At 50.2% G+C, this 25,467-nt stretch overlaps 1 protein-coding gene across 2 annotated transcripts in view; it reads right to left on the bottom strand.

Annotated features, from left to right (window-relative positions):
* The window catches only part of LOC141173051 (uncharacterized), an 83,288-nt gene extending 61,269 nt beyond the window's left edge, over nucleotides 1-22,019 (bottom strand). For both annotated transcript variants that reach the window (XR_012252578.1, XM_073657685.1), the window contains exon 1: nucleotides 21,691-22,019. The gene's annotated coding sequence lies outside the window, so the exon portion shown is untranslated. The remainder of the gene's footprint in view (nucleotides 1-21,690) is intronic.
* Nucleotides 22,020-25,467: the final 3,448 nt, after the last annotated feature.

Below are 25,467 nucleotides of genomic sequence, written 5' to 3' on the forward strand. Positions count from 1 at the left end.
CTCAGTCAGTGCTGTGCTCTGCATTAGCAGTGATCGAGATAACAAAGCTCATTTCATTATACTGAGCTTCGTCACTTTGGTCTCTGCCTATAAAGAGCTCAGCTGCCAATAGCAAACTAATCTCAACTGCTGTGCTCTGCATGGGCAGAGCCAAGAGGAAGCAGCACTTTCAGATGCCAACCATTTGACATTACGAAAGGGTGGGGCAAACATTTGCACTCCATAGGCTTTGGCGTGCCCCTGGTTCCCCACTTTCCTCAATGCTACGCCACTGGTAATCACCAGGTTTTTGGAATGCTCCCGGTATACAATGCCTATCAAAAGTGGTCCAAGGAACTAGCACCTTGGTCATAGATGCTGAGGTTCATTGATACATGTAGGGGGTGAAATCTAGCCCATCTGACCTGATCCCACAGACAAGAAACTGTAGCCGAAATTACTGGTGGCTATGATAGAAAGGTAGGAGATAGGAGAACCACCGAATGTCCAGTCCAGGATACAAGAGACATGAATCAATGTGAATATAAAAAGACCTTTATTAGAAATGGTCAAAGTGGTGCTGCAAACACATGCAATCCCACCATAATCACAAACCATGAAATGCAACGTACTAATAAAAGCAAAATACATAGAACAATTGCAATGGGCAAGATACGCCCGCCCTTTCTGACGCGATCCTGCTGGGTCACTTCCGGTTTCGGAGCAGTCACGCCGCGCACACGGCGTCCCTCTTCTTTCTCACATTGTTAGTGATTGACTACACACCTCTTTTTATTCTCTGTGCTTCCAAAGACCAAACACCGGCTGACGAAGGACACTGCAGTCCGAAACGCGCGTCGGGGCCTTTCCTGTGATCCCTCCATTATCTCTCATATACAGGTATGTCAGTTTTTCAGGCTCTCTGCTCAATATTGTGCACATTATACTTAAATAGATGTGTCACTACAACAGCATAGTCACACTGATATATGAATTGGTGATTCTCTCCTATATATATAAAAATGTGTCCTTCATGCTGTGATATATTCATATACTCTTTTGATTCTGACATACGTATTGATTACTTTACTTTTGTGGGTTTGTAACATATCTTGCCCATTGCAATTGTTCTATGTATTTTGCTTTTATTAGTACGTTGCATTTCATGGTTTGTGATATGGTGGGATTGCATGTGTTTGCAGCACCACTTTGACCATTTCTAATAAAGGTCTTTTTATATTCACATTGATTCATGTCTCTTGTATCCTGGACTGGACATTCGGTGGTTCTCCTATCTCCTGTGTTTTCAACCGAATGGTCTGCCATTTATTATTGTCCGCATAATATATACAATCTTTTTACTGTTGTTGGGCCGCTCATATTGACAGATGTGTCTCTATGACATATCCCCATTGTTTTGATGTGGATTTTTCTAAGTGTATTTGCGTTAATAATTTACTGTGTTCTGCACAGGCTTCTTCACTTGGAACATGGATTTTAAAGCCAGAGAATCTTCCTGGCAAGGACAAATTAAAGAAGTATTTGGCAACAGTGGTGTAACAACACTTGGTTTTGACAGTACACAGGTTGATGCTGTGACTAATACTATTAAAAATTTATTATTTAGAAGAACTCGTCTTTGGTGGAATAAAGCTTTTATGGAGAATTTCATACTTAAACAGTTAATCCCCAGGGGATTGAGGATTCGTGTCACTCCATCCTTTATTGTTGAGGATAAGGATTTCATCAACAGTTGGGAACAAATATGTAACGACACATCAAAGAGATTAATGGAGTTGCTTGTTCAGTTGAATCACAAGTCTATTTTAGAGATTGATCAAACTCTTGAATCCACCTATACAAGTGCTAGGGCTGATCTAACATCTGATCAACTATTATCTATCGAGACTCAAATGAATAAATCTTTAGATCAATGGGTTAAAGATATTCAAGATAATCAAACAAATAAACTAAAACGAGATTTATGCGATTTTGCAGTGGGTAAAGTATACAGATGGAGGACACAACCAACACCTGGTATAGACAGGTCTCGTACCCCCTCCATTTCATCCAATCCACCAACCAGTGAAGTATCAGATGCCTCCTCTTCCGTCTCTGTGGTATCCACACCAAAGCGCAAACGGGAGTTACGTTTTATGCCAAATAAGCAAAATTATGGGTATTCACCTGAGAGCAATAAAAATAATCTAAAGGTAATTAATTTAAGCTCTCAAAATTTCTCTTATGTTGAAATTTCACTACTGAGCAGGGTTTTAATGTTTTGCCCCACGGCACAATTTGATAGATTTAAAGCTATCAAAGATTTACATCTATTTGCACGTAAACTCCTCTTCAAACGTTATTTTCATGATGAAAATATTCTTCAATTATTTCCTACAGAGACGGAACAGGAGGCGTTAGAAAATTTGGAGGAGCTGGCCAAGGAGCATAATGACCCAGATGGAGGTAAGATTCCAGCCTCCATAAAAATACGGTCCCAAAAATTTCCACCGCTGTCCACCTGCCCTACCATTGACATTTTTGTTAAGATGGTTAGCCATGATTTCGTTAATATTCCCCGATATCCGCCTTCTGACAACTTGACCAAGACTGAAAGACTGAGCCTGCTTCGGCTACGTAACCTTAATGATGTTGTTTTTAAAACAGCAGATAAGGGTGGGAATGTGGTGGTTTGGCCTAAAACTATGTACGAAGCAGAAGCGTTTCGACAGTTGAGTGATTCTAATACATATAGGAAGATGACATTTAATCCCCTTATTAAGTTTCAAAATGAACTGTCGAACCTTCTGCTCGAAGCCAAGAATGATGCGACCATTTCCAATGAGTTACACCAGGCATTGAAAGTTTGTGAGCCATCCATTCCCACCCTTTACCTGCTCCCTAAAATTCATAAAAATAGTCAGATACCACCTGGCCGGCCAATCATATCGGGGAAAGGCAACTATCTTGAAAATGTCAATAAGTTCATCGATTCCAAATTACAGCCTTTGGTTGAATTACTTTTTCTTTTACCAAAGATACTAGTGAATTTCTTAAAAAGATAGATGGCCTTCATGTGGATGGGAACACTCTCCTGGTTACATGCGATGTGGAAGCATTGTACACCAACATCCGACATACTGACGGTATACAAGCAACTCAATACTTTCTGATGAGTTCAACCTCTTGTTCTATGATGAATAATTTCATTGTAAAACTATTACGGTTTAAGTTGTCCCACAGTTTTTTTCTATTTAAGGGGTCGTTCTACCTGCAGTTCCAGGGAACTGCGATGAGGGCCTCTTTTGCCCCATCCTATGCCAACTTGTTCCTGGGGCTGTGGGAGAGGGACCTCGTCCTGTCTGATCGATATTCGTCTATGGACCGTGTCCTCTTTTGGACATGGTACATAGACGACATATTTTTGATCGGAACAGGAACTACATGAATTTATGAGCATTTTAAATCATAATTCATATAACATTCATCTTACGTATCATTTCGACAAGCAGTCGATTGAATTTTTGGATGTCAAAATAAGTATTGACAAATACAACTGTCTACAGACGGATTTATTTCGCAAGACTACATCGGTTAACTCTCTTTTACTAGCCTCTTCATCTCATCCACCAGCCATGATTCCATCTATACCAATAGGTCAATTTCTGAGGCTGCGTCGAATATGCTCCTGTGGCACCCCAGGGTTCTGGTTACCACAGTAATAGCAATATTACGTCTGTGAGCAGGTGGGAGGTCTCCTGGTCAGGAATCCTAAGCATGCCACACCTCCTGCCCAGTCCTGGGAGGGGAAGAACTTCCCCTATATAAACTGGGGCTGAGGTGGGGTTAGAAAAGAACACAGACAGAGACAGAGACACAGTCTGGTCTGGTGTGGATCAGTTACAGGGAAAATAAGAACAGGAGCTCTGTGGGAGCAGTGATAAAAGGAGTCCGAGACTGGAAGCTGTAGAGCTCGTCCGGACTGGAGAGATCTCACCGGACACGGAGTCCGAGGCTGTGGGGACTGTTCCATACCCAGCAGCAGAAACCGACCGGCAGGGGATTTCAGGTCCTCTGGCCAAGAAACCCGAAGGCACGGTCACACGCAAGGGACCAGCACCGCCGTCGTGGAGCGGAGGCTACCAGAAGGCCCCGAGTCACCGGCCATACGGGTGAGCACCACACGGTACACTCAGGGACGTGGGCTACTTTTACCCGCTTCTAGCAAGGTAGCCAAGAAGAGTACAGTTAGTTGGGGAGGCCTACAACTCCACCTGGCCAGGGGAGATCCTGTCTGCTCACGGACTGACCAGACCCCGACCGCTAGCCAGTACTCCCCGGGAGGGTCTATCTTTGTCACCAGTAAAGACCCTGAACTACACCGCACCGTCTCTGAGTGGTTCCTGGTGCCTGCGTGCAATTCTACCATCCCCATCATCCACGTCCGCTGCCCTGAGGCCATACCCCTCCCGTTGGGGGTTATACTACCCACGCTGCACAACTGTACCACCGGCCTCAGCGGTCTGCCCTGCAGCGGCGGTTTCGTAACCGCATTCAACGGGTGGCGTAGTCGAACAATATCACATCTGCCACTAAAAACATCACCACTTAGTTTGACACCCTGGGCACGGACCGGGTCACCGCCACGAGGACTACCACCCCCAACAGATCCGGCTCCGGGTATTCCCCAAACATGGCCCAGGGGGCGCGTCAACTTTTGGCATAGTCGGCAGGATCTCGTGCCCGCAACCACCGGGTACTGCGTGCCTGAAAAAGACTGTTAAACTTACCTGTGGTGAAGATTCCCGCCATCCGACGCCATCTGTTGCCTTCTTCCCGCCATCCGTGGAGTTTTCCCGCCATCCGACGCCATCTTTTGCCTTCTTCCCGCCATCCGTGGAGTCTTCCCGCCATTGGACGCCATCTTGAGGACGCCGCGCGGGAAGAAGAAGGGCGTGGACTCCGAAAGCGCGCGAGAACTGAAGCCCCGCCTCACGTCCGGACGTTGCGTAAGGTCCTGGAAGGAGCCCAGCAGACGCCGACGTCACAGGAGCGCGACGGAAGGTCCTCAACCCTGACGATCCACTGCGGAGCCGCGGCCTACGGAAGAGGATCATCGCAAGGTAGGCCACGGTCCACTAGGGGGGAGGAGGATGTCGGATACGGAGGAGAGCTTCACTGCCACAGCCACCGCCAGCACCACCGCTGCTGTGGTCATGCCTTTCACCATGCCCTATATCCCGGGGGCAGCCTGGCTACCCCAGTGCTCAGGGGAGTCACATACCCTAAATGACTTCAGAGAAAGGCTGGATAGCCTCTTCCAGGTGTACCCCCTCACAGAAGAGCAAAAAGTGAGCATCCTGGTGGCTCAATTAACAGGGGCAGCCCAAAGGGAGGTAAAGTCCTGGCCACTTGGGAGGAGGAGGACTGTCGCAGAGATACTAGCCCGGCTGAAGGACACCTTTGATACCCGTACCTCAGCCGAGATCAAGCTTAGATTCTACGGGTGCAAGCAGCGAGCACATGAGAATATAAGGGACTATGCACTAAACCTACAAGAGGCCCTGAGAGCCATTAAGCAGGCCGACCCTGACGGCGTGGGAAACGAAGACAAGCTGTTGACTGAACAATTTATAGAGGGTCTACATTGCAATGCCCACCGAACCCAGTTGCGGGCAATGGCCTTACAGGACCCTCATCTGGACTTTGCACAGTTCAAGGACAGAGCCATCCGGGTGCTCCGAGAACCGGCACCAGGTGGCGCTGTGACCCACAAACGCCCTGCTACCACTTACCACCAGGAGGCGGCGCCCTTGTCGGCAGGGCCTGTGGGAGCTGATGCGCAGGCTTTAAGCAATGACCCGGCTCCAGACCTGCACTATCAGGTCCAAGAGCTAACTAAAAGCGTTGCCGCGCTAACCCGAACTGTGCAGTCTTTACAGGTTTCTACTCCAGGGAAGATCCAGCTGGCATCCGGACCGGAGGATATCCCGTGGCGCCGACCAAGGAGGACCCCACCGGCCAGAGGAAGACCCAGCGACCGATACAATGAGGATGGACAACCCATCTGCCGCCGCTGCAATCAACCCGGACATATGGCAAGGTACTGTCCTTTAAAACCGGCCCAACCTGGGGTAGAGGGCCAACCCCTAGGAATAAGATCACCAGGCCCATCGAACTGGCGTGACAAATACGTGGGAGGACGTCCAGTCTTGCCTGTAGTACTGGATGGCATTCCTATGAGTGCCCTACTTGACACCGGGTCACAGGTCACCACCATCCCGTACGTGCTCTTCAAGCAGTACTGGAATGACTCGGATATAACCCGCTACCCAGACGACGACTTGAGTATCATCGCCAGCAATGGTCAGCCCGTGCCACAGATCGGATTTAAAGAGATGACCATTAAAATCGGTAAAGTCGAACTGGCAGCACAGGGACTGATCATTGTGGACATTGACAAGCGCGAGAGTCACCCAAAGATAACTCTAGGAACTAATGTGATTGAAAATTGTCTTGCAGAGGTGATTCTTATTTTACAGCAGGTTGCCAAGAACGCCAGCTCTGGCCAGCAGCGAGTGCTCCAAAAAGAGATCCGGGCACTGATGCGACGGCAACAGGTGGAACTCTCCGGTGGTGAGATTGGTAGCGTGAGAATGTGTGACCCTTTCCCTATTACCATGCCCCCGAAAAGTGAAATGATGATTTGGTGCCGGGCAGCTATTGGTCTGAGAGGTAGAGATTATCAGGCAATGGTAGAACCAGTCTACTCAGATAGTAGGCCCACCATTTTGACGGCACGGGGGGTGGTTGATGTACGCCATGGGAGGGTGCCCGTTCGCATAATAAATATCGGGAAGAGGGAAGTGTACCTGCCCCGGTATGCTATGCTAGCCAAATTGTATACCATCAACCAAAATTCTGTACAGTCCGTGGAACCCTTGCCTCCATCTCATCCAGAGGAAGGTAACGGCTCTAAGCAACAAATGGAGGACTGGTGTCAGCAACTGCATTTGGGTACTGACTCCACTCCCTCACACCAGAAACAGGGAGTCTATCGGGTGGTTCGAGAGTACGAGAGAGTGTTTAGTAAACACCCGCTAGACTTCGGGCGAGTAAAGGGGGTAGAACACCACATCCCCACGGGAGACCATCCTCCCATAAAGGAGAGATACCGACCCGTACCCCCTGCACACTACCAACACGCCAAGGGGATGCTTAGAGACATGAAGGAGGCTGGGGTAATCAGGGATAGCTGTAGCCCCTGGGCAGCTCCACTAGTCTTGGTTAAAAAGAAAGACAACACCATGAGAATGTGTGTAGATTACCGGAAAATCAACCGTATCACACACAAAGATGCGTACCCCTTACCAAGGATAGAGGAGTCTTTGGCTGCTTTAAAATCTGCTAACTTCTTCTCCACTTTGGATCTCACTAGCGGGTACTGGCAGGTTCCTGTAGCAGAGGCGGACCGGGAGAAGACCGCATTCACCACCCCGATGGGACTTAGCGAGTTTACCTGCATGCCGTTCGGACTCTGCAACGCACCAGAAACCTTCCAACGATTGATGGAATGTTGTCTGGGACACCGGAACTTTGAGACGGTCCTGCTGTACCTGGACGATGTTATAGTTTATTCCAAAACCTACGAGGACCACCTGAAACACCTGGCGGAAGTGTTTGAAGCCCTGGCAAACTACGGTCTGAAGGTGAAACCGTCGAAGTGTCACCTGCTAAAACCAAAAGTGCAGTACCTGGGACACGTGGTGAGTGCTGACGGAGTGGCTCCCGACCCTGATAAGATCACCGCGATTAAGGAATGGCCAAGACCCTCCAGCGTAAAGGAAGTGCGGCAGTTCCTCGGGTTGGTAGGCTACTACCGAAGGTTCATTCCCGGTTTCACCAAAAAGGCAGCTCCTATGCAGGACCTCCTGATAGGCCAGTCCAGGAAGGCCAAGAACCAGAAGCCGCCCTTCAGATGGGAGAAGCTGGAAGAAGAGTCCTTCCGCCAGCTGAAGATGGCCCTCACGGGGGATGAAATCCTGGCGTACCCTGATTACAGCCAGCCCTTTATCCTCTACACCGACGCAAGTAACATCGGGCTAGGAGCCGTACTGTCCCAGATCCAGCAGGGGAGAGAACGGGTAATTGCTTACGCCAGCCGAAAACTGCGACCCACCGAAAGAAACCCTGAGAATTACAGCTCATTCAAGCTAGAGTTCCTGGCAGTGGTGTGGGCAGTCACCGAACGCTTTAAGCACTACCTCGCCTCTTCCCGGTTCACCGTGTACACGGATAACAACCCGTTGACACACCTGGACACTGCAAGACTCGGTGCCCTGGAGCAGAGATGGATGGCCCGCCTGACCAACTATGAGTTCACGATCAAATACCGGGCAGGACGCTCCAATACCAACGCGGATGCCTTGTCCAGGATGCCAAACCTACCAGACGTAGGGGAAGATCCAGAGGAACTGGAAGAAGTTGAACTCCCCGCGTTTCACCGTAATGGGACTACCCAGTATTCCCACCGTATAAGGGGTAAGCAATCCACTACGTTCAACCCCTTACCTCATTACAACTGGGCGGAAACGCAAGACAGTGACCCCGTCATCCGACTAGTGAAGGAGATGCTGACTCAGCCAGATGCCCGCCTTGACCCAGACGCTCTGGAGGAGACCAAGCAACTGTGGGCTGAGAAGAGTCGACTGTTCCTTTACAAGGGGAAGTTGTGCCGCAGAATGGTTAACTCCCGGACGCATGAACTGGTCTGGCAAGTAGTGGTGCCAAGAAGAGACGCGGCAATGGTACTGGAGGCATACCACGACGGAGCTGGGCACTTCGGATGGAAGAAGCTGGAGTTCCTGCTGCGCGGGCGGTTCCACTGGGTAGGCATGAGAGGAACCATCGAGAGGTGGTGCAGAGACTGTGGCCCATGCAACCTAAGAAGGAAGGACCGTGCCAGCCAGAAGACTCCCCTGCAGTCCATCGTCACCAGGCAGCCGTTAGAACTGGTAGCCTTAGACCATGTAAAACTGCCCCCCAGCAGAAGTGGCTACGTCTATGCGTTAACCATCGTGGATCACTACTCCCGGTTCTTGGTTGTAGTCCCCGTCAAGGACTTAACGGCTCAAACAGCAGCTCGAGCCTTCCAGCAGCACTTCTGCCGTCCACACGGATACCCAGAGCAGGTGCTGACGGACCAAGGACCTGCCTTTGAAGCGGAAGTCTTCCAGGAGTTCTGCACTCTGTATGGCTGCCGGAAGATAAGAACAACACCCTATCATCCGCAAACCAATGGACTCTGCGAGAAGATGAACCAGGTGGTGATAGACCTTCTGAAAACATTGCCCCTGGAAGAACGCAGTCTGTGGCCTGAGAAACTGCCTGATCTGGTGGACCTATACAACCACATCCCTGTAGGTTCTACCAACTGTACCCCGGCTTACCTAATGAGAGCAAGACCTGGTAAGCTGCCTGTTGATCTGGATATGGGAGTCCTGACACCCGAGGACACTTCACCAGAAGCAGACTGGGACACAGAGAGGCAGCAGCAGTACCGAAAAGTACAGGAGAGCGTTGAGCGAAGTCTCCGTCAAGCAAGAGAAAGACAGGAGAAGACTTACAACCAGTATGCTCCCGCTGTTCCCCTGGTACCTGGAGAGCAGGTCTTGAAGAGGAAAAGACGGCTCCACAAGTTGGACGACCAGTGGGAGAAGGACCCGTACACCGTACTGCCATCAAGCCATGAAAACCCAAAAATCTGCACAATCAGTAAGGATGGAGGAGAAACCACAGCCATTGTCTTCCGAGATCACCTGAAGAAGTGTCCCGAGCAGCTACGAAACCCTGAAGAAGATCAAGAAAACCCTCGACCCGCAGAGAAAAGGGAAGAGGTGGTCAGTACTGTACTCGGAGACTTCCCTCGGTCTTGGACACAAGTAAATGGCGCTGTTGTGGTACCCGTCCTCACCTTCCTCCAGCCAGCATCCCAAGTGCCTACGGAAAAACAGGTAGAGCTGGAAGAGCAGCCGGTCCAGGAGGCAGAAGACCCCACACAAGCAGACCAGGAGAATCGACCCTCTGCTTATAGTGAGCCTGCCGTGCCCCTAGTGAGCCAAAGAGTCCGTAGACAGCTGCCCAGCTTACCTTTAACAGCTCCTACACCCTGTAGTGCAGGACCAGTTAGTGAGCTCCGTAGGTCCACTAGAGCCACTAGAGGCCAGTTGCCCGTACGTTGGAGGATCTAAAGTGTTTAGACTGTTTTATTAATATTTACCTGTTTACTGTTGCTTGTAAATAATTATGTTTTTCCAGTTATTTTATAGGTATCTTTTGTGGATTTACTAGAACTCTATTGTATATATGTTTGGAGCGTAACCCAGGAACGGACTAAAGACTGTTAAAGACTCGGGGCAGGACAGACCCCTACCTGGTTACGGCTCCCTGTTCTTTGGTGAAACGGACACCCTTTTGCTTCAAAAATTGCACCCGGTTGCGGACACTCCGTAACCACCCTAACGTGTTTTTCCTTATTGTATTGTTCCTGTTTATACCCTGTTATGTTTTCAAAAATATGTTTAGTCCCGGAGTACTAAATTTTACTAGGGGGGAATGTGGCACCCCAGGGTTCTGGTTACCACAGTAATAGCAATATTACGTCTGTGAGCAGGTGGGAGGTCTCCTGGTCAGGAATCCTAAGCATGCCACACCTCCTGCCCAGTCCTGGGAGGGGAAGAACTTCCCCTATATAAACTGGGGCTGAGGTGGGGTTAGAAAAGAACACAGACAGAGACAGAGACACAGTCTGGTCTGGTGTGGATCAGTTACAGGGAAAATAAGAACAGGAGCTCTGTGGGAGCAGTGATAAAAGGAGTCCGAGACTGGAAGCTGTAGAGCTCGTCCGGACTGGAGAGATCTCACCGGACACGGAGTCCGAGGCTGTGGGGACTGTTCCATACCCAGCAGCAGAAACCGACCAGCAGGGGATTTCAGGTCCTCTGGCCAAGAAACCCGAAGGCACGGTCACACGCAAGGGACCAGCACCGCCGTCGTGGAGCGGAGGCTACCAGAAGGCCCCGAGTCACCGGCCATACGGGTGAGCACCACACGGTACACTCAGGGACGTGGGCTACTTTTACCCGCTTCTAGCAAGGTAGCCAAGAAGAGTACAGTTAGTTGGGGAGGCCTACAACTCCGCCTGGCCAGGGGAGATCCTGTCTGCTCACGGACTGACCAGACCCCGACCGCTAGCCAGTACTCCCCGGGAGGGTCTATCTTTGTCACCAGTAAAGACCCTGAACTACACCGCACCGTCTCTGAGTGGTTCCTGGTGCCTGCGTGCAATTCTACCATCCCCATCATCCACGTCCGCTGCCCTGAGGCCATACCCCTCCCGTTGGGGGTTATACTACCCACGCTGCACAACTGTACCACCGGCCTCAGCGGTCTGCCCTGCAGCGGCGGTTTCGTAACCGCATTCAACGGGTGGCGTAGTCGAACAATATCACATCTGCCACTAAAAACATCGCCACTTAGTTTGACACCCTGGGCACGGACCGGGTCACCGCCACGAGGACTACCACCCCCAACAGATCCGGCTCCGGGTATTCCCCAAACATGGCCCAGGGGGCGCGTCACTCCAATGATACTGATTTTGAAACGCAGGCTGATGATTTGAAAAATCGTTTTTTGGAAAGAGGGTATAGCCATCGCTCTATAAAAAGAGCATACAATAGAGCCAAGTATACTTCACGTCACATGGTTCTATATTCAAAAAGGACTCCTGCTCTTGATAATCGGGTCAGATTCATCACTCAATATCATGTCCAAACGAATCTGATGCGTTATTTCTTAAATAAATCATGGCCAATCCTTTTTTCTGATCCTGTTCTTGCCAAATATCTTGATCCTAAACCCAGCATTACCTTTAGGAGATCACGCAACTTGCATGATTGTTTGGTGAAGAGTCATTACACCAATAAGGTTGACACGTTTCTGTCCAATTTTGAGACACCAAAAGGTTGTAAACCATGTGGAAGATGTGTGGCATGTCCCAACATTGGACGTGCGAGGGATTTTCAGAGTTCTGATGGATTATTAACCTACCAGATACAACATTGTATTACCTGTACTACATCTGCAGTAATATATTATGTTACCTGCCCCTGTCCATTAATTTATGTGGGATTGACGACTCGACAGTTGAAAATTCGGATACGCGAACATGTACTAGGAATCGAAGCAGCAAAAGATGTCAATGACGTGTCTTTACTGAAAACACTGCCACGGCATTTTAAACAACATCATAATTGCAATGCCTCTTTATTACGAGCTATTGGAATCGATCATATCCCACATAATATCAGGGGTGGCAAAATCAGCAAATCTCTGGCAAAATTAGACACTAGGTGGATTTGGACACTAAAAACCACACATCCCCTGGGCCTTAACGAAAATATAAGCTTTGTCCCGTTCCTGTAATCTCTCTGTTTTTTGGTCTTTGTACCACTTTTATAGGTTTTATCTTCTTTGTGTTTTAAACTATTCTCTTTTATCTATTAGTGTATTTTTCGTGTTGGCCTCCGTCTACTTCATTATCTGAGCAACAATATATCTGCCTACGTCATTTGGAGTGGCACCTGGAATCGTGGATCATTGAAACATCACTGTTGATCTGGCTGTGGCGTCCCATCTATCTTTATCTTTTTCTACATTCTTTATTTATTTTCATTATTATTTTTTCATTATTTTTTGTATTTACTTAATTGTATTTGTTTATTTTTTATTTTTTATACTTGTCCATCTATTCACTAATTATTATTTATCATTTATTTATTCTTACTTTTTTTCAGTATTTATTATTCATTATTATTCTTTATTTATTATCTCTATTATTTTATAATTTTTTTATATGGTAGTTGTTACTTTATTTTTCACTTTTCACTTTCATTTTTCTTTTAACTTTTCCCTTATTCTACTTTTAGTCATATCGTCATCATACACATACTCACCCCAATTTTTTATTCATCCTATTCTTTTTTATCCCACCATACACACACTTAGCACATATATGTCCTTTGCTCACTGCAATCATTTTACACATATCCTACACTAGTGTCCCTTACATCCTAACTTTTTTGCGCACATTCTTTTTCGCACACTTTTATTTATTTATTTTTTTTATTTTTATTTTTTTTATTTCTATTATTATTATTTCTTTTTTTTATCTTATTTATTATTTTTTATTATTTTTATTCATCATCTACTATTTTTATCCATGTTTCATTACTATTCATTTGTATTTTATTTATATTTATTATTATTTATTCATTTTTATGTTTATCTATTATCTTTTTGCCATATTCAGTGGTGATATATACTACGATTTGTCTGCCCATCATACGCGGTTGTATATATTTATATATATATCTTTATATGTATATTTATTTGTACTCATATGGATTTTTGTACATGTGATAATCATAGTTTTATTTGTGACATGTATATATATATTTATTTTCTTCAACATCCTTCTTATTTATATTCACACGTTTTGTGGAGCATTTGTCTTCACATTCTTGTTACTAATTAATCTCATGATTCATTGTATTTAATTAAAAAAAAAATTCACTATACTCTTCACATTTCCATAAATTCTCATGTATTTTATACTTATATCTCCCTGGTTGACATCCTCTTTTTATATTCCTTTTTATTATTTATTTTTTATTCGACACACACTTACCTCATACTTTACATATATATAGTTATATGTGTCACAGTTTTGCACATTGCACTTTATCTTTCCAGATCTAAATATGCTTGTCCTTAGTAAGGTATATATTATACATATGACGCGCCCCCTGGGCCATGTTTGTGTAGCGTTGCACACGCGGGGAATACCCGGAGCCGGATCAGATAGGGGTAGTAGTCCTCGTGGCGGTGACCCGGTCCGTGCCCAGGGTGTCAAACTAAGTGGCGTTATTGATATGATGGTATTAGTGTCCGACTACGCCACCCGTTGAATGCGGCTATGAAGCCGCCGCTGCAGGGCAGTCCGCTGAGGCCGGTGGTTCGGATGTGCAGCGTGGATGGTATAACCCCCAACGGGAGGGGTATGGCCTCAGGGCAGCTATGTTAGAGATGACAATGGGAGTGATGGTGCGGGTGTCCCAGTACTGATGGTGCAGGTGCGACGACGAAACACGGAGGCTTGAAGTGCAGTTTCAAAAGCTTAACTCACAGTTCTTTATCAGGTCCCTTGTGCACAGTTGGACCACCCGAGCCGTGCTGCGTCCACCAGGTCAGGGACTCGGCCAACTCCCAGGCAGTTCCAGAGCGTGGTCCTGAGCTCCCCTCTCTTCCTTCCTACTGGCCGTCCCCACCAGGGATCCACCTTTGTCCAGCTCCCTCGGGCCTTCTGGTGGTGAAACCTTTCCTGGCTTTCCTGACCCTATACGTGGTATGCCTTCCTGGTGGATATGGCGAGGGGTCGCGCCAAAACTTGTCCACGACCTCCGGTTCCTGGCTAAGGATAATTGGCCTCCACCAGTTTGGGATCCGGTACCCTGCTCTGCCAACCCTTCACCCGTTTCCGTTCTCTCGTGGGATCTCAGGGTTCCCTCTATGCTTTCGTCTCTGGGCCTTTCCTTGCATCTCTCTTCTTCCTCCTTTTTCCTTCTCTCTCTCTCTCTCTGCTTCAGGCCTGGCTCTGGAGCTGGGCCCAGACGGAGCCACAGCTCCCTGTCAGCCCTCTCTGGCTGAGCTCCTCTCCTCTTCTCCTCCTGCCTGAACTCAACCCTGATCTAAGATGGTGCCCACCTTATATACCTCCCTCTGACACCCGAGCCCAGGTGACAAGCACCCAATGGGCTCCTTCCTATGCCCAGAGTCCCTCCCCTGTCTGCTCCTACACCACTGGGATGTTCCTCCCCCCCCCACTCCAGCCAGGGACAGAAGCTGTCGTACCTGCACATCTATCTGGTGGGAGTACCGTTGATCTGTCCCCCGGAAATGGGGTGAGTGTGGTGCATGCAGCTAACTGAGCTCAGTTCCACACTCCATCCTTACCCGGGAGTGGAATACCACACCTCTGGTTCGAGGTGCAATACCCCTGTAGCAGAGGAGTCCTCGGGGTCCTACATTCCCCCCTGGTAAATCACAGCACGTCCTCGGGCTGGAAAAGAGCAAAAGCAAATTAAAACATACAAAAATTTTAAAGTGTACACTCACATATAAGATATATCAACTGACAACTCATCCCTTTATGGGAGGTACTCTTTTCTTAGAATGTTACAGGTATAAAACATTACGAAAACATTATCAGACTTTCTACACACACTTATAAAATACCATTAATTCTTTTAGCATAACATAAAACTTTTTCATATAAAACATTCTCATACAAAACACATTTTCGATCTTCTGGCCACGGTGCAACTTGTGACCAGGTAAAGTGCAACAGTCACTAGTAGAAAAACAGTTCTCTATAAAACCAGTAGGGGGCGCTTTAAGAAGCGCAACTATTTACAGGGTATGGCCGCTCTCAGTCCTCGGCCAGTGGGAATAGGGAAATGGCTGCTCACAGTCCTCAGCCTGGTAAGGGATTAGAGGCACACAGGATACAGTCCCTTTAAACAGTTCCACACTAGTCCCAACGGGGACCACACTTCAATTAGCAACAGTTTCAGCAACAGTTCTCATACCCTGACGGGTAACTATATACAGTACTTTGTTTATGCTACTTCCTTCAGTAGCGGTATCCTCTCCTTGTTTCCTCCCGAGGGTAGTCTTCAGACCCGTCCGGGTCCTCTTGGCTTTCCTCATATTGTATCTCCTCCTCCGTCAACCGGTGCACGTGAAGGGCGTATGGTCCTTTGGCACACTGATGCCGGGTGAAGGTGACCTCATCACCCGGGTAGAGGTCACGTCTGCGATGTCCCTCCGGCAGGTGGCTTTCGACATCCCTGCGGGTGACAAAGACGTCGCCGGGGGTTCGGTGATCCCGGATAAAGCCCCAGCCATGCTCCAGCTGGAACTTTATTACGGTCCCGGTGGCGCGGGGACCGTGGGCCGCACGGGGGTTTCGTCGGGCTCGGCGTTTCTGCTCCGCGCTTTGGACCTGCAGCCGTTCCTCGCGGATCCGCCTCTCCCGTCGTTCTCTCCCGAAGACCTCTAGTTGCTGACGGCAGCACTCCTCCCGCTGGGCTGCGGCCGCCCGGGTCTCTTGGGTGAACCCCATGAGGTCCTCACCGGTCGGATCCCATGCGAATTGGGCCTCTTCCAACGGGAGCGGAACAATTTTGGCGGGCGCCGGAGCCGGGATTAGAGGCTCACACAGGGGCCGTTCCCTCCGGAGTCGGGGGTTGATGTACTCCGGTGGCCACACGAAGGGCAGCCCGTCCGGGCTAGTATGCTGCGCGAAGAGATCTTCGCCCAGGGGCAGCACTGTGGAGGCTGATGGTTCTGTGGGGGCAGCGGCGCCCGGAGGTACTCGGCCTTGTGTCCAGGCCGGAGGCATCCTTTTTGGGTCCAGGTATGGCACCTTTGGGGAAGAGGGCGCTGGAGGGGTAACGGCGCCCGGATGCACCAGGCCTTGCGACCAGGCCGGTGGCACAGTGGAGGTAAAGGGCGCTGTGGAGACCGCGGCGCCCGGAGGCACTCGGCCTTGCGACCAGGCCGGTGGCACTTCCTCTTTTGCCGCGCTCAGGGTCAAGGGGCGTGGCGCGGAAGGGGGCGTGACCGCGGCTCCGGCCGCTTGAGGCCTAGTTGGGAGCAGTGGCGGTGCGGCAACGGGCGCAATGAGGGTGACTTCGGGCTCTGCGACGGGGAGCTGGGGCAGGCTTACGGCTACTGGGCTCGGGGTGATGACGTCCCCATTACCTGCTTCCATCCCTGCGGCTCCCTCCGCGGCGTCGTCTCCGGCCTTCGTCCCTCCTGCACCATCCTCAGGGGCAGACTTGCTCCACGTTGCGGGTGGCGTCCTCTGCTAGCGGGGTTCCAGCCTGCTGGGCCATCTCCCTTCTCCATTCGGCCAGTGCTTCCTGCTGTACTCGGGCCATCTTCCGGGCCAAGGCTTCCAGCGCGGTCTGTGCACGCTCCCGATCTCTGGGGAGCTGTGCCAGGATCTCCACCAGGCCTTCTGGGGTGGCAGCCTGCAACAGGTTCCGGACCACAGGGTCAGTGCTGCTCGACTCTTCCTCCATCTCCGGGTGCGATGTGTCCAGACTCCTCCAGGCCGCACCCATCCTCTCTGTTTTGTTCTCTATCCGCCCCCCTTGGGAGTGGTCCCGGGGCAACTTAGTGACAGTCAGTTTCAGGGGCAGACCCCCCACTTTGATGGACATTTCCATGGTGGTAGTCTCGGCTGGTGGGGGCGGTCTCCGCTTTTGGCGCTCTTCTGGGACCGCGCCCACGATGGGAGGTGGTCTCTTGCCACCCTCTGGCACGCCCACAATGGCGTCCGCTCTGCCAGGGCGGGAAACTGTCCAAGATGGCGGGAATCGTCTCCTGATGGCGGGAAACTTCGCTGATTGTGGGCAAAGGCTGCAGATGGCGGGCAAACGGCGGGAAACGACTCCGGACGGCGTCCGATGGCGGGAACCCTCTGGAATTGGCGGGAGACTCCTTTTTGCGGTAAATGTGAACTTTTCTTCAGGCACGCAGTACCCGGTGGTTGCGGGCACGGTATCCTGCCGACTACGCCAAAAGTTGACGCGCCCCCTGGGCCATGTTTGGGGAATACCCGGAGCCGGATCCGTTGGGGGTGGTAGTCCTCGTGGCGGTGACCCGGTCCGTGCCCAGGGTGTCAAACTAAGTGGCGATGTTTTTAGTGGCAGATGTGATATTGTTCGTCCTCGTTGTATCGGTCGCTGGGTCTTCCTCTGGCCGGTGGGGTCCTCTTTGGTCGGCGCCACGGGATATCCTCCGGTCCGGATGCCAGCTGGATCTTCCCTGGAGTAGAAACCTGTAAAGACTGCACAGTTCGAGTTAGCGCGGCAACGCTTTCAGTTAGCTCTTGGACCTGATGGTGCAGGTCTGTAGCCGGGTCATTGTTTAAAGCCTGCGCATCAGCTCCCACAGGCCCTGCCGACAAGGGCGCCGTCTCCGGGTGGTAAGTGGTAGCAGGGCGTTTGTGGGTCACAGCGCCACCTGGTGCCGGTTCTCGGAGCACCCGGATGGCTCTGTCCTTGAACTGTGCAAAGTCCAGATGAGGGTCCTGTAAGGCCATGGCCCGCAACTGGGTTCGGTGGGCATTACAATGTAGACCCTCTATAAATTGTTCAGTCAACAGTTTGTCTTCGTTTCCCACGCCGTCAGGGTCGGCCTGCTTAATGGCTCTCAGGGCCTCTTGTAGGTTTAGCGCATAGTCCCTTATATTCTCATGTGCTCGCTGCTTGCACCCGTAGAATCTAAGCTTGATCTCGGCTGAGGTACGGGTATCAAAGGTGTCCTTCAGCCGGGCTAGTATCTCTGCGACAGTCCTCCTCCTCCCAAGTGGCCAGGACTTTACCTCCCTTTGGGCTGCCCCTGTTAATTGAGCCACCAGGATGCTCACTTTTTGCTCTTCTGTGAGGGGGTACACCTGGAAGAGGCTATCCAGCCTATCTCTGAAGTCATTTACGGTATGTGACTCCCCTGAGTACTGGGGTAGCCAGGCTGCCCCCGGGATGTAGGGCATGGTGAAAGGCATGACCGCAGCAGCGGTGGTGCTGGCGGTGGCTGTGGCAGTGAAGCTCTCCTCCGTATCCGACATCCTCCTCCCCCCTAGTGGACCGTGGCCTACCTTGCGATGATCCTCTTCCGTAGGCCGCGGCTCCGCAGTGGATCGTCAGGGTTGAGGACCTTCCGTCGCGCTCCTGTGACGTCGGCGTCTGCTGGGTTCCTTCCAGGACCTTACGCAACGTCCGGACGTGAGGCGGGGCTTCAGTTCTCGCGCACTTTCGGAGTCCACGCCCCTCTTCTTCCCGCGCGGCATCCTCGAGATGGCGTCCAACGGCGGGAAAACTCCACGGATGGCGGGAAGAAGGCAAAAGATGGCGTCGGATGGCGGGAAAACTCCACGGATGGCGGGAAGAAGGCATAAGATGGCGTCGGATGGCGGGAATCTTCACCACAGGTAAGTTTAACAGTCTTTTTCAGGCACGCAGTACCCGGTGGTTGCGGGCACGAAATCCTGCCGAGTACGCCAAAGTTGACGCGCCCCCTGGGCCATGTTTGTGTAGCGTTGCACACGCGGGGAATACCCGGAGCCGGATCAGATAGGGGTAGTAGTCCTCGTGGCGATGACCCGGTCCGTGCCCAGGGTGTCAAACTAAGTGGCGTTATTGATATGATGGTATTAGTGTCCGACTACGCCACCCGTTGAATGCGGCTATGAAGCCGCCGCTGCAGGGCAGTCCGCTGAGGCCGGTGGTTCGGATGTGCAGCGTGGATGGTATAACCCCCAACGGGAGGGGTATGGCCTCAGGGCAGCTATGTTAGAGATGACAATGGGAGTGATGGTGCGGGTGTCCCAGTACTGATGGTGCAGGTGCGACGACGAAACACGGAGGCTTGAAGTGCAGTTTCAAAAGCTTTACTCACAGTTCTTTATCAGGTCCCTTGTGCACAGTTGGACCACCCGAGCCGTGCTGCGTCCACCAGGTCAGGGACTCGGCCAACTCCCAGGCAGTTCCAGAGCGTGGTCCTGAGCTCCCCTCTCTTCCTTCCTACTGGCCGTCCCCACCAGGGATCCACCTTTGTCCAGCTCCCTCGGGCCTTCTGGTGGTGAAACCTTTCCCGGCTTCCCAGACCCTATACGTGGTATGCCTTCCTGGTGGATATGGCGAGGGGTCGCGCCAAAACTTGTCCACGACCTCCGGTTCCTGGCTAAGGATAATTGGCCTCCACCAGTTTGGGATCCGGTACCCTGCTCTGCCAACCCTTCACCCGTTTCCGTTCTCTCGTGGGATCTCAGGGTTCCCTCTATGCTTTCGTCTCTGGGCCTTTCCTTGCGTCTCTCTTCTTCCTCCTTTTTCCTTCTCTCTCTCTCTCTCTGCTTCAGGCCTAGCTCTGGAGCTGGGCCCAGATGGAGCCACAGCTCCCTGTCAGCCCTCTCTGGCTGAGCTCCTCTCCTCTTCTCCTCCTGCCTGAACTCAACCCTGATCTAAGATGGTGCCCACCTTATATACCTCCCTCTGACACCCGAGCCCAGGTGACAAGCACCCAATGGGCTCCTTCCTATGCCCAGAGTCCCTCCCCTGTCTGCTCCTACACCACTGGGATGTTCCTCCCCCCCCCCACTCCAGCCAGGTACAGAAGCTGTCGTACCTGCACATCTATCTGGTGGGAGTACCGTTGATCTGTCCCCCGGAAATGGGGTGAGTGTGGTGCATGCAGCTAACTGAGCTCAGTTCCACACTCCATCCTTACCCGGGAGTGGAATACCACACCTCTGGTTCGAGGTGCAATACCCCTGTAGCAGCCGAGTCCTCGGGGTGCTACACATACAATATCATCTGTGTTTTGATATTGCACATTGGTCACTCACCCTGGACTGTCCATGCGCTCGCGCTGTCTGTGCTCCTTGTTCCTGCCGGCCTCGCATCTCTATGTGTACGGTGGCTCGGGTCACCCGATTCATCCGATCACATGATGCCGGGACCCGCAGGTCCTGGTGCCTCCAGACGGCGTGTGCGTAACCACGCTGGATGGACCACCGTGTAGGACCTTACTTTATAGTGCACTATGGGTACTGTTAACGCCCGCCCTTTCTGACGCGATCCTGCTGGGTCACTTCCGGTTTCGGAGCAGTCACGCCGCGCACACGGCATCCCCCTTCTTTCTCACATTGTTAGTGATTGGCTACACACCTCTTTTTATTCTCTGTGCTTCCAAAGACCAAACACCGCCTGACGAAGGACACTGCAGTCCGAAACGCGCGTCGGGGCCTTTCCTGTGATCCCTCCATTATCTCTCATATACAGGTATGTCAGTTTTTCGGGCTCTCTGCTCAATATTGTGCACATTATACTTAAATAGATGTGTCACTACAACAGCATAGTCACACTGATATATGAATTGGTGATTCTCTCCTATATATATAAAATTGTGTCCTTCATGCTGTGATATATACATATACTCTTTTGATTCTGACATACGTATTGATTACTTTACTTTTGTGGGTTTGTAACATATCTTGCCCATTGCAATTGTTCTATGTATTTTGCTTTTATTAGTAAGTTGCATTTCATGGTTTGTGATATGGTGGGATTGCATGTGTTTGCAGCACCACTTTGACCATTTCTAATAAAGGTCTTTTTATATTCACATTGATTCATGTCTCTTGTATCCTGGACTGGACATTCGGTGGTTCTCCTATCTCCTGTGTTATCAACTGAATGGTCTGCCATTTATTATTGTCCACATAATATATACAATCTTTTTACTGTTGTTTGTCCGCTCATATTGACAGACGTGTCACATATCCCCATTGTTTTGATGTGGATTTTTCTAAGTGTATTTGCGTATGATAGAAAGGTGACAGAACACACAGAGAATTACAATTTGCTGTGAACGTGGCTCTTTAGCTGCAGAACGATAAAAATACCTAAATTGACCCCTGTCCACTGCTATAAGTGCCTTCAATGGGTAATTGACCATGGAACAATGAAAGAAAATGATCTGGTCTGATGAATCATGCTTTACATCTAGATGTGCACCACTTACCCAGGGAGAAGGAACCATGATGTGCTATGGAAAGAGTCAAGCCCTCATCTGTCCCACCATCGGTCCTCCACGGTCTTCTCTTCCTTGGTCTTCTTCTCTTCAGTCTTCACAGCACCCAATAAAATCATTAGGCTGTACATATAACGTATGGACACAACAGGTTATCTAGAATAAGAATTCCTCGCCAAATGGACAAGTGAGTAAATAAATCCCATTAAACACACACATAGCAGGGCAAATGAAATCCTACATCTAAGGTCTTTCCATCTGCAGTTCAACGTCCCATAGATATTTTTAGAAACAAACTTGTACAAAACAGCTCCATAATGTTTGGCGTTGCATCAGTAGTCACATGATCTTTAATGTACATTATGTGTCTCTGCTTGTTAACCTGCAATTAAGAAAGACGGACTGACTCACGGCTGGCACTGGATGAGGCGCTGGAAGAAATCTTGTTTTTTTCAGGTCGGGCTCAATAACATCACCTGGGACTCACTGAGCCTCAGGGCAAACATCTCATTATTGTGCTTTAATATTTAAGCATATGTGGGAAAGTACGGCTCTGAATAAATGTGTCTATAAATGCTCCTGTTCTCGTGGTTTGCATGGAATTTAACTTGATAGAGCCGCAGTCTGTGCTTCGGAGCTGCTCTTCCAACAGTATTTGGGTAGAGAAAGCCATTTTAAAGCTTAAGAGAACACTTTTATTAACCAAGTATTTGGTCCCTTACCAACTCTTATTTCTTTTCTTCCCTTTCCTCCTTTCATATCTTGTATATATCGTTTTGATATTTACTAAGAAATGGCCACGTGACAGCCCACATACCTGGGCAGCAGCACAAAGTCCTCCTCTAAAAAGTTCACATTCATCTTATAGGAGGTACAGTCATGACTCATTATGGACCCTGTAAAATATGAAGATATCTCAAAATGAAACTGAGTCCTATGAGACTCAAAAGGGGTGGGATCAATTTTATTTACATACAAATGGGTGTTTCTGGGTCATTGAGGTTGTTCGTGGGGAAAAGCAAGGTTGGGGCTAAAATATTAAGCAGGGGTAGGGCTTAAATAGCCACACACCATTAATAGCTGTTGGCCAAACACGCGTATGACTTTCTCATACACATGAATGATCAGTTCAACCAAGCATTCATCTGTTTTCAATAGAGAAAGGGGAATATGGGTCACTGCTAGACACCTTCATCGCTCCAGACACCAAAGTCCTCTCCAGACACCTTTGGCAGAGGACTATCTCCTGGGAGAACAAAAGAAAGTTGTATGCAACTTGCTCAACCTTTCCCTTTCCCAATGTTCCCATCTGTCCCATTACATCGTCAGTAGTGTTGAGCCACCCCCGTAGTGTTCGAGTTCGGTTCGGTCCGTCGAACACCCGTGTGTTCGCCGAACTGTTCGTCGAACTGTTCGTCGAACACCTTCGAACACCGTTAAAACCAATGGCAGGCAAACAAAAACACATAGAAAACACCTTCAAAGGTGTTCAAAAGCTGACAAACTGCTCAGAAGACACAACTAACACATGGAAAAGTGACAAGTACATATAGTCATGCGAAAAGAAAAGAGGTGGAGGAGTAAAAGGAGGGGGAGACACAGATATAGGCATGTCATGCCCTTCTAAAATCCAAAAAGTGAGAAGCCGAGACGGCCAGTCCGCTCCTGCCCGTGCCACCTCCGTGTCGCCGGGTTTGTGCCAGAGCCGCGGTGAACCCTGACGGCCAGCCCCCCTCTCCCAATACTGGTGCCTGTCCGCTGGTGGGTCGAGAGAGCCCCCCTGTGGTGGAGGCAGCTCTAAGCTTTTTAATTTAAATTGTCCCTCTAATTTGAATGAATACACTTTAAATCCATTTACAAGGATCTATTGGAGGGCAAGTCTCATGCCAGCAGCCGCGTAATTCCAGCTCCAGTAGCGTCCACTAAAGCTGCTGCAGTTAAAAAGCTTTTATAAGGATCGAGCTCGGCTGTCCACCGCAAGGCATCCTAGTGCCAGTCCCAGCCCCTATGCCTTGGGGTGCCTCCTGATGCTCTTCACTAAGTATCCCGTGGTCCCGAAGCATTTCCTTTGAAAAATTAAGTGTCCAAACTACAGGTGGTGTAGCTTGCTTAACAGCCGGGATAATCCGCTGACTAGCAGACACTGCTACTAGGCACAAAGTATTTCCTGGGCTAGATGCAGTTAAAAATTTGTAAGTAGATACTCTCGTTGGATGCTGAGAAAGCATTCCATAGAGTCTCCTGGCACGCCATATATGATTCTCTTAAAAAGCTTGGGGTAGGGGTCTAGGGGACCCTTTTATAGCCAAAATCACGGCCCTGTATCACAATACGTCACCTAGGCTGAAGATAAATGGAACTGTAGCACCGAGGGCTCGGTTGCTACAGACGTATTGCACCTCACCCAGAGGTGTGATATCTCACTCTCAGATAAGGATGGAGTGTGGATCAGGACCCGACACCTGCATGCATTACACCACATTGCCGTGGGGCAGGGCGACCAATATGCCCCTGAGATGGGCACGACAGTCCCTGTCCCTGGCTGGAGTGGGGGGAGGGAACACTGAGGAAGGGGAACCCTGCAGTGCAGGAGCAGGGAGGAAGCAGTTCCTGGGTGCATTGAGAAGGGAGTATAAAAGGTGGGCACCATCTTAGTTCAGTGCAGAGAAGTCTGAGCAGAAGTAGCAGGGAGCAGGGGCTCTGCATGAGCTCTGCTCCGGAGGCGGGCCTAGTAACAGAGGCCCAGGCCTGCAAGAGGGAGAAGGAAGGAAGAGGAGTGGAGAAGGCTCCAGGAACGAGGAATGAAGGGATCCCAGGGGTGCGGACGGGCGAGTCGCCACCGCACGCCCGAATCCACCTGCGTGGAGGGGTCAGGCCAAAGGGGGAGACCGGTCCCCGAACTAGTGGAGGCAGGAAACGACCCTCAGCTAGAAACCGGAGGCTCTGACATTTTATGTGGCGCAGCCCCTTGCTCCACCCGCTAGGAAGGCACCACATAGGGTCAGGGAAACTGGCGCCAAGTTTACCAAGAGGAGGCCCGAGGCAGCCGGACAGAAGTGTTGGTAAGAAAGGCCAGACAAAGGACACACAAAGGGGGTCCTGTGAAGCGCTCCAAAGTTATCTGGGAGTTGTCTGAGCCCCTCACCTGGTGAGCACAGTACGACGTGGGCAGCCGTTACCTGCAGACGTGGTCTGGATAATAAGAACTGTGAGTAAAGGCCCTGAACTGCATCACTGACTCCGTGTCGTTACTGCTGCTGCCCTGCACCATCACCCCCATCCTCCGCATACACTGCCCTGAGGCTATACTCCTCCCGTGGGGAGTTATGCTACGCTCTGCTGCACCCACAACACCAGCCTTAGCGGTCTGCCCTGTAGCGGCGGTTCACTCTGACCGCAATCCACGGGTGGCGTAGTCGGACATTTAAACATCAAAACCACATAAATAGTTCCGCCACTGGTTTGACCGCCCTGAGCCACGGAACCGGATCGCCGCCACGAAGACTACAACCACCAGCATCCACCAAAAAGGGTCCGGCTCCGGGTGTCCCAAGGCCCAGGGGGTGCGTCAGAACATTTTCATCACCTTTCACAATCACCAATGGGACAAGGCAGGGATGTCCTCTGTCCCCTCTCTTATACATCCTAGTGACGGAGCACCTGCTCTCATCAATTCGCCATAACCCCAATATTAGGTGGATTGAGGTGGGAGGCACCGAGTACAAGTGCTCTCTATTTGCTGATGATGTCCTAGTATATATCACTCAA

The sequence above is a fragment of the Phyllobates terribilis genome, unplaced genomic scaffold (genome assembly GCF_046119375.1).
Source record: "Phyllobates terribilis strain yellow unplaced genomic scaffold, ASM4611937v1 Scaffold_12__6_contigs__length_324123572, whole genome shotgun sequence".
Classification (NCBI taxonomy): domain Eukaryota; kingdom Metazoa; phylum Chordata; class Amphibia; order Anura; family Dendrobatidae; genus Phyllobates; species Phyllobates terribilis.